This window comes from Aphelocoma coerulescens, chromosome 8, assembly GCF_041296385.1.
Source record: "Aphelocoma coerulescens isolate FSJ_1873_10779 chromosome 8, UR_Acoe_1.0, whole genome shotgun sequence".
NCBI classification, from domain to species: domain Eukaryota; kingdom Metazoa; phylum Chordata; class Aves; order Passeriformes; family Corvidae; genus Aphelocoma; species Aphelocoma coerulescens.
The window spans coordinates 27365810-27386047 of NC_091022.1; the positions used below are offsets into that span (position 1 = coordinate 27365810).

The 20238-nt window shown below is 41.6% G+C and overlaps 1 protein-coding gene across 2 annotated transcripts in view; it reads left to right on the top strand.

Annotated features, from left to right (window-relative positions):
- Nucleotides 1-8902: 8902 nt before the first annotated feature.
- The window catches only part of ZFYVE9 (zinc finger FYVE-type containing 9), a 56105-nt gene continuing 44769 nt past the window's right edge, over nt 8903-20238 (top strand). The window contains exon 1 of one of the 2 annotated variants that reach the window (XM_069023413.1): nt 8903-8957. The gene's annotated coding sequence lies outside the window, so the exon portion shown is untranslated. Of the gene's footprint in view, nt 8958-10114; nt 10256-20238 lie in introns of those variants that run through there. The other variant, XM_069023412.1, reaches the window with a different exon arrangement.

Below are 20238 nucleotides of genomic sequence, written 5' to 3' on the forward strand. Positions count from 1 at the left end.
GTGTGGTTAAATTCGAGCAACATATTCCCGAATTGTTTAAGAGCAGAGGAAGATGTGCCTGCAATCTGCAGCAGAGGTGTGTGAGCCTTTCTCCTTTGAAAGACAGCTTCAAATATTCTGTGCACAAAGGACGGTGGTTTTGATGCCCACTGCACCCGTTGTCATTAAGAAGTAGTGAGGAAAAGACCAAGATGCCAACAGCAGATAAGCCAAGAAAGTGTTGCAAAAGTGATGCCTGCCAGATTCTTTCAAGAATAAAATCCCTTTTGCTGGAGTTTGACTCAATCACACCTTGAATGATTTAATTACAAAAAAGTCATTAACCAGAGCTTGGGAGTCATGTATGTCCATGCATATCAGCTATTCATCTATCTCCAGTGCAACAAAGAAGGGAAATGCTTAAGATTACAATGAGCCAACTACATATATCACTTCCTTTCAAGTAAGTTTGTTCCTCCCTAAAGAAAACTCAGCTCTTCCTTTGAATCTAGAAAGACCTAAAGAATAAACTCACGTATACATATTAGATCAAACCCTTCACATAAGCACTGAGAGAAAAAAAAAGGTACTACAGATGAAGTAAACTTTTGTTTACTTACTTCTTCATACAAAAAAGGCCCTTCAAACAACAAAACCAACCAGACTGGAAATATGTAGCTGCATGGTCAGACAAGTTGACAACTCTATACTTGGACTGAAAACTTTGTCTGAAACATATTTCCTACCTCAAACAGGAACTATGAGCTTCATGGAAGATGTGTGCGCTCACTGCTCCTGCTGTCCCTCATCCCTGCCTTCCTCTGCCCCAGCACTCACTGGGCTCCTTCCCTCTGCATCCTCCCTTCTGCTTCCAAGACCAGCAGCTTTCTTCTCCTCCCTCAGGTTTACAGACCTGCAGATCTGGAGGAAGTGGTGTTATTATACTCAGGGGCCCAGTACTGCACACGAATGTTTGTGAGGCACAGAGATGGGATGCACCCCTGTTTGCTGTGCTCTGGCAGCACAGGCTGTACAAGGAGTCAGATGCAGCAGTTTCTGACCTTCATCTGTTTATTTTGTCTGTGTTCCCACCTCGGACTTTGATTTCTATTTAGGCGCCTTTCACATAACCACAGAACTGAAGAGCTTCTCTAACTCAGTGACACGGCCCGCCCTGTCAATAGGGATAGGACTGAGGAATTAAAAGCTGAAAATGACACCATATAAAGATGCAGAGCAGCTTGTGATTTAAAGATAAGTTGAAAACATCATAATTTTTACAGAAGAAGGACAAGGAGGAACACAGCAGAAACAAACAGACTTGAGGATTATACAGAGAACAATTTTTCCTACATGAGAAAAAAAAGGGTATTAAGTTAAATTGTGCAGTAGAGCATTTACATCTGCTGAAAGAAAATACTTTTAAAGTGCCACAATTAGTGCATGGAACTCACTGTTACAAGACATCACAGATTAAAACAGGATTTTAAATGATTAGATGTTTTTCAGTGTAAAATGTGTCTCCATTTATGTAAGTACAATGATGAACAGATTTATTTAATTTGTTTACTGAATCTGTAAAAAAATCTGACAGCCTTTTTGGTCATAGAATATAGTTATGCTGGAAGAAACAAAACATCAAAAGATATCACTTCAACAGTCATAATAACGAGTTATTTAATAATACCTATGTTGATGTGATTTTTCAGTTTGCAATAGTTTTATTTTGCACTGTATGTAATTAAAATCAAATCAAGTTTGCATTGTAGTGTTTTGATTTCTCTAAAATTCTTTTGTTCTTAGAATTTTCCTTGCATCTGAAGCATTGACATTCAAGGGAGTGGGTTTCTGTTCACAAAAACAGTCATTCAAAAATCCTCCACAAAACATCTTCTGTGCTATGGTTTGCTGGTGGAATTTCTCTCTGCAGTGTCTGGTGGGGTTTGCTCCCAGCCAACACATTGAATAAGCCTGGCTTCTAGGAGTGAGTGCACCAAGCATGTTCACTGAAGCCCACACAAATGTCTGAGACGTTATTTGTGAGCTTCTAAGCTCCCTTGTAGGGCCATATCTGGTCTAGGTTGGAGACTCTCAGTTTAAAAATCACCTGTTCTTCACCGTTGTGCTTCCTATTGGCTGTGAAGTGTAGAAATGTTGGTGGTGCATATGGAAAAGTGTGTAGGGCTGTCAACAACTCAGAAACGTCTTTATAGAAGTTGTGAGATACTTCTTTACAGAGTTGTACTGGGGCCTCCCTCCTCACCAGTATATCATACTTAAGGCAGGTTTTTTTAGACCAAACTGGCATGAATTACGACTTTTATCCAAACAATGAGAATTTTAATTCTCCTACCATCCACCATCCTCTGGCACAGCTCCAATATTATTCCTGGAGTATCATCAGCCTTAAAAGAGTTTTATATGACTGAGGAAATTAAGTAATAGCACATCCCAGGGACACCCCAATATACATGGGATAAGTTGTAAAATCAGGAGTTCTACAATTCTAGGTCAAACTCTTAAATGCATTTTTTGGGTGATAACGAGCAGGTTGTTTAATCCTCACAGGGCGACTAGCAGGTTTCAACTATTTGTAAATTACTTTCAGATCTTCAAATGGAAAATACGTATCTGTCAGCATTTTAGGGAGATGAAGTTCTGTAGATGGAGTTAATGTTTCAAACTCCTATTCATTTTTGAACCTCAGAGTTCTTTTGTTTCAGTGAACCAGAAAGCACATATTTAAGTGATGATTTCATATCTTCCAAATGATGGTTTTTCATGTAATCATCGTCATAACCTTTCCCATAAGAGACTCTCAAAGTGGTTTCACAGACCTTCCTAAGGACTCATGGGATACTTACTCATGCTTAGATCAAACTACTTTTACTGCACACAGGCAGAGGGGATCAGGGGGGTTAAATATCACTCAACGAGGCAGCAAAGAGTCAAACAAGAACCTGTTTCTCCTGATTACAGATCCTGGAGAGTTTTTTTTACTGAGCACAGACACGTTCATCTGGAATAGCCTCACAAATACATGAACCCCATGAGTATTCACTAAAGCGACTTCCAGCTTCTGGCCAGAACAGGAATGTAATCAAAAAGGTACTTAAGCATTTCCAGGGCTTCTAAATACGGGTGAATGACAAAATAAACAATATGAATTAAATGATCCAGTTGTTTATTGGAACTACTAAATCCTGTAATTTGACTTCTTGCTTAGCAGAAGGTTTCAAATTATCTGAGTATCACATCTCACACTCAAATACCCAGTCCAAATAACAACCTTGAAAAGTTGTCCTGTGAGTATCAAAGTGAGTTTGCACACAGATTTGTGTCTTCACCCTCTCATCTCTTCCTTGTGCTAACCTCAGCCCTGGCACGACCAGGATGACCCTGCTATCACAATGACTTCAGCTCCCTCCACATTCTCTGCAAGACCAGGGGGCTGCCACACCAAATCTGGACCATCAGAGTAGGGCTTGCTTTGGATCAGCCCCTCTGTGTCTGGCCATGGATTGACACAGATATAGAAAGATCTACATTTCCTTTGAGACTTACCACTTTTTCATCTGTAGCAGAAATTGGTCAAGAGATCCTAAAGACACAGGAAAGAGGGAGGGGGAGAGAAAAACAAACAATTTAACTGAGTAAGAGCTATTTCCTTGTGAAGTTTGTGGTAATAATCTAAAGTGGGTGCCAGAGGGAGAGAAAGAGAAAAAATTGAGATGTCCTTAAAGTGCAAAGCCCTTGCTCAAGCTCCCACAGAGGTTTAAAACAGATACAGACACAGATCTCTTAGAGCCTCTAGGCCAATGTCTGGAGTATGGACAGAAAAGTGATGGATGTTTCAAGATTTAGCCAGCAAAGACAGTGAAGAAGTTATACTCCTTTCAAATGCATAACCTATTGAGTTTACTGTTGCATGGATTACCATGCAATCTTTTTTTCTTTTTCTTTTTCTTTTTCTTTTTCTTTTTCTTTTTCTTTTTTCTTTTTCTTTTTTCTTTTTCTTTTTTCTTTTTCTTTTTTCTTTTTCTTTTTTCTTTTTTCTTTTTCTTTTTTCTTTTTCTTTTTTCTTTTTCTTTTTCTTTTTCTTTTTCTTTTTCTTTTTCTTTTTCTTTTTCTTTTTCTTTTTCTTTTTCTTTTTCTCTTTCTCTTTCTCTCTTTCTTTTCCTTTTCCTTTTCCTTTTCCTTTTCCTTTTCCTTTTCCTTTTCCTTTTCCTTTTCCTTTTCCTTTTCCTTTTCCTTTTCCTTTTCCTTTTTTTTTCTTTTTCTTTTCCTTTTTCCTTTTTTTTTCTTTTCCTTTTTCCTTTTTCACTCCTAAGGATACATGGCATATTTAAAATTTAAACTGGACAAAATGAGAATAGGTATTCAGCATGGAATGACTCTAAACTGACTCACACAATGAGATGGTGACCTAGCAGGCCTTTTTCCTTCCAAGAGATTAAGTCCTATCTAGTGGAAAATGCATCATAGATTAATTAAGTGTCCATGTATTAGTGGCTTTACCGTATGACTCACTAATACTGAGTTAACCTTAATATAGGATTCTGAGAATCTTAAGCCAAGGATTTTATTGAATCACATTGTTCTGGTGCAGGTAGTACTTGAGTTTAATGGATGAAGTCTGCACAGAATTTAGAAAAATCAAAGATTCAAGGCTGATGAGGTAATCAAAACGTATTCAGAGACACCACCGAAGCTGGGCCATTCCCTCAGCCACTAGAGGGCAAAGCCACAGCGTTGCAATCGGCAGCGCTGTCTGCTCGCCTCTTTCCAAGGGTGTTATCAGCGAGAGCATTTATTTTATAACAAAAACTGGTTAAATGATCACTAAGCCCTTCACTAGGAATGGCGTTAGTAATGAATACTTAGAGTATTGTTTCTGTCAGAGTGTGGTATGCAGGCAGTTATTAGCCACGGTGCGGAAAAAAAAGCCAACATTTTCTTCCATGGAACTGTGAATAAAAGATTCAGTCATCCAAGAGGTTTGGACTCTTAGGCTCACAGCACAGGCCTTTCCTACTCGAAGTCTTGCGTATCAGTAGGAGGCTGAGCACTTGTATCAGGAACTACATTGGGAAAGTAATGAACATTTTGCTGCAAGGTTTCCTAATTTTTTGATGGTACCAGGTCAGACCGAAAGACTCCTGAATCTTTCAATCAATGACAAATTTTGGAGAAGTCCAAAGCCTTATGTACAATCCCCTACCCAAGTCAGCCTTTGACCTTCTAATATGAAGAATTTTTGTTCTCTCCACTGGTTCTTGCCCTCTCCTGTGCAATGCATGTTATCAAGCATCTATTCTGTGCTCGCACTAAATTTCCCGCTGCAGTTTTCAGAGATCAGGAGTGGGTCAGTTTGGTGTGGACCTGAGAGACTGCTTGGCACAAGATCACTGTGCCGTCTGTGACAGTGGCCAGAAGCAGATGCCAGAGGAAGAGTTTAGTAGCAGGATAATCATATAGTCACACTTGTCAGGAGTAATCTCCCAGCTTCCAGCAATGTATGTCTCAGGCATCCTGAGTGAGAAAAGTTATCTTGGCATGCAATATGCTTCAAAGGCTTTGCCTTCTGTGAACGAGTCCACCCATCCCTTCAACCATTGTAAACATTGCCATCCCCACGGCTGCTCCCATCATGTGCTGAACAGCACATGAGCTGTGTCAGATGATGCTGAAAGGGATGACAGGTTGTTACTTCTTAGTGCCCAAGGAAATCAACTTCTGCATAGACAAGCAGCCAGAACACGCAGCTACAGACACAGAGTTCTATCTCCTGGGGAGCAGACTTACAGGACTGAACTCCTGCTTCTGTTAAAATTAAGTTTTTACGACCTCCTGATTTTGACATTCTGGGAAATCCAGCTTGTCCTGCCCTAAACTGTCTTGGTGATTAGTTACCTTCCCTGGTAGAAGACCTCACAGGAAGATGAATACATCTGCATATGCTCACTGAATCTTGGAAGTTAAAATCTGTGACTGAGTCACCCCTTCACCTTTTTTTCTGACACTGAAATAGATTGAACATTTTCACTTTAAATCATTCTTACTGATCTTCTCAGAACCATCTCTTTTTCAGCTTCTATTAAGAAATTAAGGAATTTGGGTATCAGACTTCAGGAGCAATGGGACTAGTACCAGAAAAATAAATACAGACATCTTTCTATATTCTCCTGTTTATAAACCCAGGATTGCATTATCCTCTTGGCTACAGCACCACACCACCTGCTTATTTTCTTCTATGTGATGATTCTTGAGGTTTTTGAGCATTACCTTGAAAGAGCACAAATTCTCTCATCCTATAATCACTCTCTCTGTTCCTTGGTGCATGGTTTTACATTTGGCTGTACAGAAATGCACATTACTTGTTATCAAGCTGTTTCAGCTACTTTACAGCACAACTTGTTATTTATGAATTCCAATTGCTTATATCACTCACAAACTCTTTAAGTGATGATTTTATGTTTTTCTTAGAGCCATTAATATCAATACAATGAAGTGTAGAACTAATTGCCATAGGATGCAGAAACACATTCTTTGATGATGACTTTTTATTTCCCCACTTTGTCAGTTAGAGCCTCAACAGTTTAATATGTGCTGTGATGAGTCTGTATCATTTTGGCTTCTTAATTAAAATGCTGCAAGTTACAAGAACAAATATTTTGCAGACCTACTTACCTTCATCAACCAAACTTGTAATGCCATTAAAAAAAAATCAAATTATTTTCACAAGATTTATTTTGCACATTAATTTGCACTTATTGTGTTTCCACCCTTTAATTCTTTTCTAATCAAGTAATGTAGATAATGTCCCATTTTATTACCCAGAATTCTTGTCAGTCTGGCAGGTTGTAATTACCTTAGTCACCTTGTTTACCCTTTTAAAATATTGGTACAATATTTCATTCAGTCCTCTGGAACTTTAACAGTGTTCCAAAATTTATTGAAAATCAACATTAATAGTCTAAAGATACTCTATGCCAGTGCTTTTAAAACTTTTGGATGCAAGTTACCTGGACCTGCTGATTGCCAACTTCATTAGCTTCTGTTTATCATCCTCCTCAGTGCTTGTTGTAATGGAATGTATTTCATCATCACCATCATCCTCTGATATTTGTGTATCGTATGGCTCTTCCCCAAAACCAGACCAGGACTCAGTTTTTGAGTTCTTCTGCCTTTCTTACATTGTTGTTAACCATTCCACAATTTCTACCTCGGAACAGAGTGAAGCCCTTATGAAACTTCCTTTTCCCACAGACTTCTGCAAGTTTTACCACATGGTTTAAAAATCCTCTTATTTGTCCTTAACTCTATTGTTCAAAGATTACTCTGGCATCATTTTGAATCCCTAGAATTCCCTGGAACTCCTAGATCCCAGTGTACATACATTGTTACACACATCTTTGTACTGATGTAAACTCTGTGCTGCTCCCTGCAACCAGGGCTCCTCAGAGCTTTCCCTCACCTTTCTAACTGTGCCCCTCTCACCCACTTTACCGTTCCCCGCCTTTTGCAAATTGAGGTATCCTCTTCTCTCTGCTCTCCTTTTTGCCTTTTCTTTGGCAGCTTCTCATAAAGAGCTGGGAAAAACACTTGGGAAAAGAGGTGGCAAACTCAATACCAAACATCCATGCAGTCATGTGGGGTAATGTCAAGCATCATTTCTCATGACAGCGCTGTAGGGGATCACAGACATGGGAGAGCTGCAGATATGTTTTGGAGAGTTCATAACTTGGGCTCTTGTGCCAAGTGAAAAGTCATCATCCATGTCTTACAGCCTTGCTGTGGCTTGAGATCAAAATAATTGGTTTGGTTTGTATACAGTGTTTCTCACGATCAATATTGAAATGTTTCCTCTTCTAGCAGAGGGAGCACATTGAGAACACAGGATGGGCAATCTTTCTGCTCTAAGCTCAGGTGTCTGGCACCACAACTGCCTGCAGCAGCACCCTGGGGTTTGTGGAGTTCGCTGCTCTAGATACATCTTCATTCAGAGCAAGTCATATGGCATCCAAGATACCCAGGAGGGATGGGGAATGAGACCATATCCCATCACCTTAACTCACAGAGATGTTTCCCATTGCTCCTAACTCCTGTTTTGCATGCTTTCATGTGACAGCCTTCCTGCAAAACAGCCAGTTATGATATCCTTCAGGAAAAACCTCTCTGTGTTTGGTGAGAAGACATCCCAATGAACGGCTGGATCCAGAGGGCTAAAAGTAGAACAAAATTATGGTAGCGATATGCCTTTGTGAGACACTTGTAGATGGCAAAGCTATGCGTTTGCATGCATTTGGCAAGAGGTTATAGAGAGTTAGGCTGCTCACTCATTAATTTATTTCCTTTTTGTTTGTCAGGCATTTTGTATGTTTATCAGCCTGAGGTGTTTCATGAGAATCATTTTAAGGACAGTTATTGTGCATTGCACCAATCTGAACCCCTCATCTGTGCTTCACAAGCATGACACCACTAATTGCTAAAGAGATAGCAAGTTTGGGTTAACCAGGAATGCTTTATGGGAGAAAATAAATTCCATCTCCATTAACATGCTACTCCCAGCTATGATGGAAGAGCATTTTTTATCTCCTCAGCTATTTGCCCATGGATTGATGATTCAGTTGATTGGGAGCATCTCGTATTTTCTGCTTGAAAAGCACATAGTTCCACCAGAATCAATGAATAAACATTAAGTGCTTCCCTTTCATTTCAAGCAGGATGGGCTGGTGCTCCTGGAGCAAGGAGGCCTAGATTTTATCACCGGGGCTCATTACACTGCATTCACTGACATATGTGGGAAGTTAATGGAGAAGCCCAACCTGCTGGAAAGTGATAGCCTGTAAGTGTGAAGGCTTGGGAAGGGGGAATGGCCGTGCAACTGCATTAGCAGCCACCACACTCACCTTTCCCTCCTTCCTGGGCTAACATGGCACTCTGCTGCGGCTGGGAGGTCACGGACCTGCACAAAGGTGAGGGGACAGCGACTCCTTCCCATTCCCCCGGCAACAAGCGAGCCTTTCCTGAGGGGGAAGCAGGGTGAGGGGTTCCTGAGGCGAGCGATGAGGGATTCCTGAGGAAAGAGGTTCCTGAGACGAGGAATGAGGGGTTCCTGAGGCGAGCGATGAGGGATTCCTGAGGAAAGAGGTTCCTGAGACGAGGAATGAGGGGTTCCTGAAGCGAGGGATGAGGGATTCGTGAGGCGCTGAGCGCTCTCTCTCTCGGGTGAGGCTGCAGGCGGCGGTGAGGGCGCGCTGTGCCGGTTCGCAGCCCGGGACCGGCCGCCCCCCGCCCACCCCGCGCCCGCCGGACCGCGGCACACGAGGGAAGTGACATTTCCTGGAGTTCGCAGCCAGGCGAAGGGTCCCGCTCCCGGCGTGGGCCACCGCCTCCTCTTGGAGAGAGAACGGGTGAGACTGCGGGCGCAGTGTCACGGTTTGGCGTAACTTGTCGGCTCGCCATCGCGGCTCCTGTGAGGAAGGAGCGCGCTTGTTTGTTGTTGTTTGGTGTGAGGTGTTTTTGTTGTTGTTGCTGTTGTTTTTGTTTGGGTTATTTTTATTTGTTGGTTTGGGTTTTTTAATTTCTGGAAGCCTCTTTGCTGAGGATTGAATGGGTCTGCCAGCGAATAGCTCCGTGCCTCGCAGCTCTCAGAGCGGCCGAGGGCGTCCCGCAGGACGGGGTGTCCCTCTCCTGTTGTGGAGACGCTCAACATGAAATGGCGAGATAACACATGGACGGCTCCCAGCCGCGAGTCCTTCTGACCAGGTTTTGTGTAGTGGTCACACTAAACACCCGCTGCAGCCGGGGTCCGGGGGCGCGTCCCTCGGCCACGGGGCACCGGCAGCGCCCGGTGGCGGCGGTGGGTGCCCGGTGCCGCCCCCCGCCTCTGTGTGTGTGCGGCTGCGGGGCCCGCGGGCTCTGCCGGTTCCCGCGGGGACAGAGCGGGCGGCTGCTCCCGCTGTCCGCCCGCTGCGGGACTGCCGGTGCGGGGGTGCCGGTGCGGATCCCGGTGCCCGGTGTGGGGGTGCCGGCGCGGGGCGGGGGCGCGGCAGCTCCGCGCCGCCTCCCCCGGCGGTGCCGCAGTGCCGTGCGCTGCCGCCGGGGCCGGGCAGGGGGCGCTGCTGCCGGGCGCTGCGGCGGCCTTGGCCGCGGAGGCAGCGAGCGAGCCCGGCTGGCGGCGGCGAGGGCGCGCCGGCCCCCAGCGCTCCCGGGGCGGACCCGGGGGATCCCCCTCGCCATGCAGACCCGGCGGTGCCTGCTGCCTCCCGAGGTGAGTGAGCGGCGTCCGGCGCGCCGCCCCCGGGCCCGGGAGGCCGGGATACCCCGCTCCCCAGGCCCCTGCCGCCCGCAGCGAGGCCCCGCGGGCGGGCGGGCGGGGAGGGCTCCGGCGCCTCGGTGGAGCCGCCGTATCGCCGACAGCGCCCTGGGCCTGCGGGCTCCGGGCGCCCCCTCGCCCCGCCGCCCTTGTCCTCCGCACGCCTCCGAGGGGAAGGCAGCGGTCGCCCCCCAACCCTCCCCAGCGGCCGCCCTGGTCCTCCGAGCCCCCTCCCCGCCGTTTCCCCGCAGTCCCCGGGCATCCGGACTGGGTGACCCACTCGCCCGGGGCACCTTTCTCCCCGTGCCGGCGATCCCGGAGATGGGGAAGGAGCTCCTGCTCCCCCCAGGACGCCCCGTGTGCCGGCGCGGGGCAGGGCGAGGCTGCGCCCGGGCAGCCGCGGCTGCCGGCCCGGGCAGGGGAGGATCCCTCTTTTCGTCTCGTGCCCTTTTTATGGCCTGATCTCCGCTCTCTCCCCGGGCAGGGAATGTTACTTGCTCATCGCGATGTGTAACAAGTCACTCCTGCAATGGTGGTAGTGGCGGAGGGGGATGGGGAGAGCGGGCGGGATGCGTTTTATAACATCTCTAATTACGTGAAATTGTGGTCATGTCTCACTCTAAGAATAACTGGCACTCTTGGCATGTCAGACTTTTTGCAGAGGTGGGCTACTTTCTTGCTTATAAATGTTATGGCTAAAAAGGTGCCTGTGGCAGAGGGTGGCTCAAGAATTGTTTTTATCTTCTTAACCAGACAGAGAAACAAGTAGCAGATGGAAATTGATAGACTATAGGTTTTCGTGTTAAGGACCTTGTTTATTTATAGACAAGATACTCCTTATTATTTTATGACAGAGGTTTTTCAGAGGGTGTCATTTTTACACATATTTTCATTTACTTCCGATATTAAAAGTTAACTGAATTCTGTCAGTCATTTTAGTAAGTGTGGTTGTGTCAGATTAGAATTTCTGAATAACACTGCCCTCAATTTTTGGGTCCAGAGTGAACCCAAAACTGGAAGAAGCTGTGAAGAAACAAGTAAAATAGTAATAATAAAAAATATGCACTCCTTGAATAAAAGCTTTTATTTTCTTTGGGCAGCATTTAACTGACCAGGCAAGGCTTTAAACCATTGTAATTAACTTTTATTAGCAAGTAATTTTTGATTGCATGGAATGACTCCAGATTTTAGATACACCTTCAGTGGTTGAGGCATTCAAATAATTTGTTACTGCCTGAACCATCAGTGTGCTTCTTTTTATAAAGTTGCAGCATGTGATGCAAAATTAGAAGAACAGTCTCCTTGACCCAAGAGAGACAAATTTTAAAATCTCTTCAGAGGTTTGGGAAATCTGAAATGAAAGCTGAAGAAGGGTCTAAAATTTCAAACAAGCCTCGTTCTCTAATTGAAGCCCTGATTAACCCTGAACAAGTTATCATGGTCTGACACACATGATTTATTTGCATTGCTTTATGGTGCCTCCTTTAGTGTGTGAGAAAGGAAGAAACCCACCCCAAAACTGCCGTGCTGACTCCTGATATTGGGTGTTATTTTTGTGTGTTAGCTTTGAGTCAGTTACGAGGCTGGGGATTAAATACTTTCAAACACACACTCATTTCAGGATCTGAGGCCTGGGGCTAAGGCTGAGATGAAATACAGTTTTTTTAGCTTGGCATAAAGTCTGGCTGTGATTGTCTCAGGGAACAAAGGTAGAGACTGAACAAAGATGTAGTATTAAAACTTGTGGCCAAAGAATGATAAGCTTTTCATGTCTGTTGTAGTCTGTCCACTTGCTGTGCCAGCTTTGGCAGAAAACAGCTTGCTAGTTTTTTGGTTTACAGGCTATCTGTAGAAAATTACCTGGAAATTATTTTGCTAAAGGATTAGAGTGGTGTTTTGATTTTGAATACAAGTTGGACAAAAAGAGGTTTTGGGAAGAAGTTGTGTGTTCATGTTTTTTTGATTAGAAATATCTTTTTGATGCACTGAGAATCTTTCAAATAAAACTGGTTTTCTTGACTGAAAATCAGTTGAGGGATAATAGTTTCAGTGCACAGTTAGTCTGTGTGCTGATGAATCTGTGGTCTTTTCCAGAACACTGTTGTAAAGACACCAGTATATTCATAGGCTTCTTTGAAACTGTTATATAAAGGCTAATGTTTATTTCTGTAATGTGATTGAGATTAAAGAAATTGAAAGGTGGCCTGTTTATAGTTCTATTTGTGATTCCTTACGAGACTTGGACTTTTAAATGGACAGAAATGTGAGCTAGTATGCTTGGTTATCCCTCCTGTTGTTTCTGTAAAGCACTGAGAAAGGTACAGTGGTACTACAAATGGACAAAGCTTTTTGTATTGACAAGCAATAGAAAGTCAAAAGTACATGGCTGAAAGTATTGAGTTTTAGGTGATAGAGACAGCTTTTACTTCTGTGTTGGCTTGAAGTGTTGGCCATATCTTGCGATACTGGGAAAATTCTATCAGTTAATGAAAATGGGTGGGAAGTTATAAAATATATATCAAGGATGCTTCATTGACATAGTAGTTTCTACTTGAATTGGAATTCAGGAAAAATAGATTCAGGATACATATTGATACAACATTTTGACTAATGACTAGAGCAAAACATGCCATATAGTCATAAAAAAAATCGCACACTGAAAAATCAGTGTGATAAAAGTAAATGACCTTTATCATAATGCACGCAAATACAATTTATATGTAAAGAATAATTATTTGTCTTATCTCTAGAAATAATTTTATTTTTACATACAAGTAAAATACTTTCCTACTTACTATTTGTTTGGCTGAGTTTCACTTAAACTGCTATTCAGATTGCCATAGCAGACAGGTAGAATAGGGAAAATACTTTTAAGGTGAGTATATACATATTCTTTCTCTGAATAATTCCGGTCTGGTTTATTACTGGATTATTCCATCAGTAATTACATTACTCTTGTATTGCTGCAAAAGGTAAGCAGAGGTGGCTAATATTGGTACTTATTTTTCAGAAATAACAGCCCTCCAAGTAGTATATCAGCATCAAATAAGCTTAACATGAATGGCAGAGGAAATCCATAAAGTGTCACTTAAACTATTTTGAAGTTGCTAGGGAAATCTAATTAATTTAAAAACATAGGTTGAAGGCAAGCAGTGCATGGCCAGGAACTTCAGGGTGTCAACAGAGGGTAAATTGTTCCCTCCCTATTCTTTCATCCAGATCTGCTCAAGGGAGAGGGGACGTAAAGAAGCAAGTCCAGTCAGCTGAGATTTGCACAGGCATAGTTCTGTTACAGTAAGAAACATGATAAAAAAAAGGAAGGTGATAAACTATGTGAAAAACAGGTGTGGAGTCACAACCTGTAGATCCTCTGTGTTTTAGGAAGTGTGGAGCTCTCTGAATAGCTTGTGTGATATCTTCAGTCTGAGGATAAACTCAGGCAAGAGTTCTGTTAGTTATGAAGGCCAGGGAAAACAGAGCTTTAGGAAACTTTAACATTGTTTTGTTTTCATGTGAAATTTGATAATTTGGAAATGTCAATATGTGGCAGTGTGACCATATGTTATGTTTTGAAGTTTTGGTGTTGATACATCAAAATTTTCATGTGTTTTGTCCCCAGTGTACGTTGAGCAAAGGAAAACATGGACTTCAGTGCTGGACTCCACTTGCATTGTTTTTTTGTCTCTATGTTTCTTGAGTTTTGCAGATAATGCTAATAGCTATATCCCTCTACATTTTGTCTCTGGGTTGTATATAGAAATATAACTATCTTTGTCTTGCTTGCTATATGTATTAATATTGTTGATATTACATCTCTGATATTTTGATGGCAGCTGAAGTTACAAACCTACCTATGAGTCAGTGGGGTCACTGTAGTATCAGGTGTCTAAGGGAATACCCTGAAGGTCCAGAAGCATTCCAGTAAGCTCTGCTAGGATTTTCTAGGTTTGTCTTTCAAGAATTTTGCTGCTTGTTTCCTATACTTCTTCCCCTTCCTTTTAATATCTGCAGGAAGCTTGATGAACTTGTTTTTAAGAGCTTTATTGCACGGGGGAGTTGAGTAGGGCTTTACATTTGGAAATGGTGTTGCCAGTTAACAACTTTTTAAAACGTTGTTGTGTTGGATTTCTGTTGCAGTTTGGTTCCAACATAGTAACAAAGGTGGAAAGCTTTCCAATGGAGCTTTGAGGCATCAGCTGCTGCTTTAGACGGCGCTGCTGAACCCTGGTGTAGGGGATGGCTTCAGATGTAAAGTAATGCAGTAAATGTACCTTTGCTGGTGTGTTCCTGTTTTTCAGCCTGACTCGAGCTGAACTGATGTTTGCAGTAGTTACAAAAAAGCACAAAAGTTCAATGTAGACAAAGCTGGAAGTGTTTTTTCCACTGCCATTTTCTATGTGCAAAAATGTTGTAGAATTCAGTTTGGCAACTATTTTAGGGCTGTTTCCCAGCTATTCTTCATTAGTGACAGAGGAATTAGGCATGATCAAAGATGCTTCAAGTGTTTTGAGTTTCTTTTTGCTTGTGCTGAGAAGATCCCTTGTCCAGTTAAGTGCAAGAAAAGAAATGCTATATACCAAACTATTACCATGCTGACCGGTAGTGTTTCAGTGTGAATTTTGCTTATTGACTACTTGTACTGCAATTTTGCAGAAGAGGTTTTTTTTGTTGTTGTTAATAAAATGGTAGCTGGGAGGAACTTGTCATTCCCTCTTCCCAGCATACAGAGAATCCAGAGGTCATTTCCTATCAGGTGATAAATTGAAATTAGGCCATACTTGGGTCAGAGATTCATGTGTGCTCTATCAATTACAGAAGAGCTGTAGCTGCTCTAGTAGTACTTAACAGCCTTCTGGATTCTTGCAGTTTCAAAAAATACTGTAATTGGAAAGTTTTTATTTACTTCTATTATATACTGTTCTTTTTATAAATAATAAAACTCAAACTTTATACATGTGCTTTGGGTACAACATTTCTATTTCATTCCAAGTTAAAAATTTTATTTAGGGAAGTAATATGGGTGAAATACATTAGCAGATTCATAGCAGATTATCGATGGAAGAACATACACACTTTTTTCCCAAAAAAGTGGTGTGATGCACTTAAAAGGAGCTGGTAAATGTTCAGTGTAAGAAGAAGATCAAAGAGCTTTCTAAATTGCATAATACCTTCTTTATCTGTGAATGACACTGACTATTAGAGGAGCTTTTCTGTTTCCAGGCTCAGTTTTGTTGTGTCAAAACTCTGCTTTGAACTCAGTGTACATGTTGTCTTACCTGTTTGCACTCCAAGTGTGAACCAGAAGATTGATTTAGGAATACTAAAATAAGGGCCAAGCCATTTGAAACTATGATTTTATGGTATATGCAGTTACTATAAATTCAAGAAGTATTGGCAAATTGTATGAATATGCATCAAATGTATTGCTTGATCAGTTGGCCAGTCAGATAATTGGAAGTTTGTAAGATACTAGATGACAAAAATTGTAGATATTTTCAGATTTGTGAGTTTTTTGTTTCTCAGTTATTATTTACTGTACTTCTCTTACATTTCTTTTAACCCAGTCAATGAAACTGTTCTCTCATCTGTTTCCTTTTCTTCTTCAACAGCTTTGATTTTTTTTTTCTCCCTCTCTTGTTTTTTTGAATTGTTGGATTTTAAGAGGAAGGCTGAAGACTGGTGTCATTAATAGTAAAATATGGGCCCCAGTTTCCGGTGATGTAGATTCTTCTGGTCTGTGTGATGCTCAGACCTCATTCTGATCTTGGGTGTGCCACACATCCAGTATCTCTGAGGTGCACTTTGGTGATGAGTGTGGGGCTGAAGGTAAACCCTGCCCCAGTCATCTGCTGAAGGTGTCTGGAGAATTAAATTTGTATTCCCACTTCAAGTTTTGCAGCTCTGAGCTTTGCATATCAATTTAAACAAAATGAAATGAATCTTGTTTCTCTGCCAGATTGGGAAGTGCAATGAGTGAAGAGGTGCACATTTGGTTTTTCTGCAGGTGTTGTAGAGAAGCAAAGGCAAGTGGGCTGCTGTGGTTTATTGCAGAAGAGTGGTGGATAACAGTGCTGGTGACTTCTTAAATAAAGGTGATATGAAAGAAAAGTTTATCTTGTGTGTCGCTCCCACCAACTGCTGAGTAGGGGTAGTGCTGACCTGTGTTTTTAGTGCATCACAGATCCAAGGAGCATGCTGCCCAATGCCATGCAACACTGAGGACAGAGAACTGGACTTGATTAACCTGGTGCTCCAAAGAGTGCAGTGGTTCTTGGATTGAGTCAGTGCAGTGTGCTGGAACCAGTAATAAAGGAGCTGAAACACACAAATCTGTTCCAGATTTGTTTCTGATGGCTATGACTTATTTTCCACCCATAATTCTTTAGATTTTGTGAAAGATTTTGTAAGTAACAGGGAAATTTTTACATGATCTGGAGATGGAGAGAAGTATGTTTTGTTTTGAGTTGGAAGATGTGTTGAATGAGTTTATAGTGTAAATGTTATATGTATCCAAGTCCTTGGAGATACTATATTAGTAAGCATTTTGTTCTACCATCTATGGAATGAAAGAATCTTGCTTTTCTGTAGATGTAAATGCTTTTTGCCCCATAGTAGCTCTTCCTTGCCTTCTCTTCCCTCTCTGCATTAATCCCATCTTTCTCACATAACACCATAATTCTGTTTGGCTTTTTTTTTCCAGAGCTGTATGGGTATCGATTGCCCAGCAGGTTGCTGCCAGCATAGATAGAGCAGCTTGCTTTTCCTTTGGAGGGCAGTCACTTGGATTTGCTTTTACTGTGTAGATACTCATTTTCATGACAGACATATATATAGCTTTTTAAATATGAACATGAAGAATAGTAAATGAACATTATGATCCCATAATCTTAATTTCTGTAGGAGATTAGATTAAAGATACAACACTTGTAAAGTGGCAGCATCTGAACACTTAACCAATATGTAAAAGTCCTCTTGTTCATATTAGAGGCTGTGAATCCTGAGCTTTCTTTGTAGGCGGGAGGAGAAACAAAAGTTACATGGTTAAAAAATACCCAGCAAACCAATCATGCCAATGTAATTTCTTATTCCCTATCTGCACTGTAATGCAGATAAACGATCATTTAATGTGAACTGAGATAATGTAAGAGGAAAGTTCCCTCTTTGTGATTTTTTTTTTCATTTATCTCACAGTCTTTTTGGAATTGCCCATTTGCCTGTGATACTGTAGAAATGCATGCTATGTCTTGGAAATAGCTTGCTTCTGAGACTTGTGTTTTGTAGAGAAAGGCACAGGTGTCTGATATACACACTTTTTGGGGTTTATACTTCAGTATACAGCTGCTCTTTCTGTTTGCCAGCCACACTGACAGTCCAGCAGAGCATGTTGGCTGTCACGGTGTTACAAAGGTACATTGTAAATGCTGCATTGGTTAATTCAAAATGAGTATTTTAATGATCTCTTATTTGGTGAACTTGAAAGTACATGCAAAGCCCACTTCTTAGGTTCTATTATTAACAGATTACTTTAAATAGCATATATATTGAAACAGCCTCTTAGCTGAAACAGCAAATTGCATTGATTGTAGTAATTTTGTACTGTGTTTTTGTATAAATTATGAAAGCTGCAAAAACCCCAGCGTAGTTCATGTGTTTCACAGTTCTTTCTTGACTCTTTTATAAATGTAACTTTAAAAGGTTGTTACTTAACCATCAGTCCACCTGTGTGCTTTTCTGCTTTCAAGTAATTGTATTGGTGTACTGGCTTAATAGCTTCTGTATTGTATTTACCTTGGTTTCACTTAACAAGTCACCTGTAAAATGCATTTTAACCCATCTCTGGAATTCGCTCATAGATTTTCTTTTTCTATACTCCCATAGAATAAATGTGGCTTTTCTTATGATGCCAGTTATATATTGTTTCTTGAAACTCACGGGCAATAGATAATTTTGTATGTAGTGGTTTTGTTCCCTTATTCATTTCCTATAATACCCTTTGTGGCTATATATATATATTTTTTTTTTTTTTTTTTAATTTTTTTTTTAAGCTTCATTTCTGTACACATGGCTTTTAAATGTAATTGTACCTTCTAATTTGAGGAAACATACGGTAGTGCCTCCTATGTAGTTAACAAAACTTGACTAGAGACTTCAAATACTGAGATGCTTGAGGGAAGTGGTCCTGGATGCTGAATACCCACTGTGTATATGTGTCAGAAAATGCATTTCAGGCTACAAGGCTGGGAGTTTAATTGAATTTGTGAAGGAGCTTAATGATGGTAAAGAATGATGAGGTTGGGTAGGAGGCAGGTTGGTATTTAGGACAGTGTCTCAGGAAATGGCTGTTATTTTAGCCTTGTGGTTTTTTGCTTTTTTGATGGCCGTTTTGTCTAAAGACTTCCATTTCTGTTTGCAGTGTGGATGTACCACCATTGCTGTTGGGTTTGCTCCCACTGTTCTTAATCTTGTGTGGTTAATAAGGTTTACAAGTATGTTTATACCAGTAATGAACAGTAATGTTGGAACATGGGGTAACATGGGTTTCTCATTTTTTTTGTCAGAGAAAGAAGAAAGCTTGGGCAGGGAGAAAACAAATGGATGCAGGAAGAAGTGAATGGGAAGGGAATGTGAGAGGGGAAAAGGAGACCTCCAGATGAAGAACACACAGGAGTATGGTACAGGCTAAGAAGGAGGGGTAAAGAGGTAGGGATTTGTGGCTGAGCAGAATCAATCACCCTATCAGTGGACAGAAGTGGCAGAGGTTTCTCACTTTTGATCTGAGAAATGTTGCATCTGAGTTCTATCAGAAGAATCTGGCGTTCCTAGAGCTCTATAGGATTTCTGATAACTGTATTAATACTCATAACTCATTAATAATGAAGGCTTTCAAATATTTTTGGGTTTTATCTGTTAAGTCTTTATTTCCTGTGACTGCTAACAGAGATCCAGAATTATGGGCATTTAGTATTATAACTAAAACTTCCTGGAGTCCAACATAAATTTCAAGCAAATGTCCTGATTGCATCAGTGGCACAATATATCAGCGAAAAGAAAAAAAGCTTTGCAGTGAACCTAAATGCAAGTTACTGCATTCAACCTGTTGATTAGTGCTCAGTCCCTTCAGCACTGTTACAAGCATGTTAGTGGACCTCAGCATAGATGAGATGCGTGCTCAGAAATAGCAGTTTCAGTACACACTGTTGCCATGGATTATTGAGTTGTATCGAGTGAGTTACTAGTTACAGATGACTTAAGACACAATGCACTGTGAGCATCAGCAGTGATGTTAGATCATGATCACAAACGTGGGAGGGAACTTTGCGACACTTGACAACAGTGTTTTATAATGTGTTTGGTGTGATGTGAATATAAAGGTCTATACAAAATGGGAATTAAGTTACCTACTTAGAGATCAGTTCAGGCAGAAGACAATATGAGATAAAAATCCATATTTATTTCAGGGATGCATGGTAATCCAGCTTTACATAACACAGGATTTGAGAAAAAGTGACTGGTGTCTATAATTATGATTTTTCTTTAAAATGTGTGTAAGAATTTAGAACGCTGTTGTCTTACACAGTTATCAGATGAGCAGAGATGACCACAGAAGTGTTGGAAACAGAGCCTGTTGATAAAGGTGGTGTTAGTATCTGCCTGACTGCTCTCCAGTGGTTTTTGCCTGTTCAGACGGTCCTTTCTCTAAAGAGCAGCTGAGTGCATAAATTGTGTTGCTTCCAGCAGCTTCTCTCCCCAGTGGGTACAACTTGGAATTGATGGGCTGGTAAATGGTAGCAAAGCAGTTTCCCTTCTTGCCCATTGTTCTTTTGATCTGTCTCATTTTGGTTGTGTGGCACTTCTGGCTTTTATTATCAGATTTTGCTCACTGGCACTCGCCAGTGTCAGCCCCTCGTGGGCTTTTTAAAAAGGACAGTTCCTTAGCA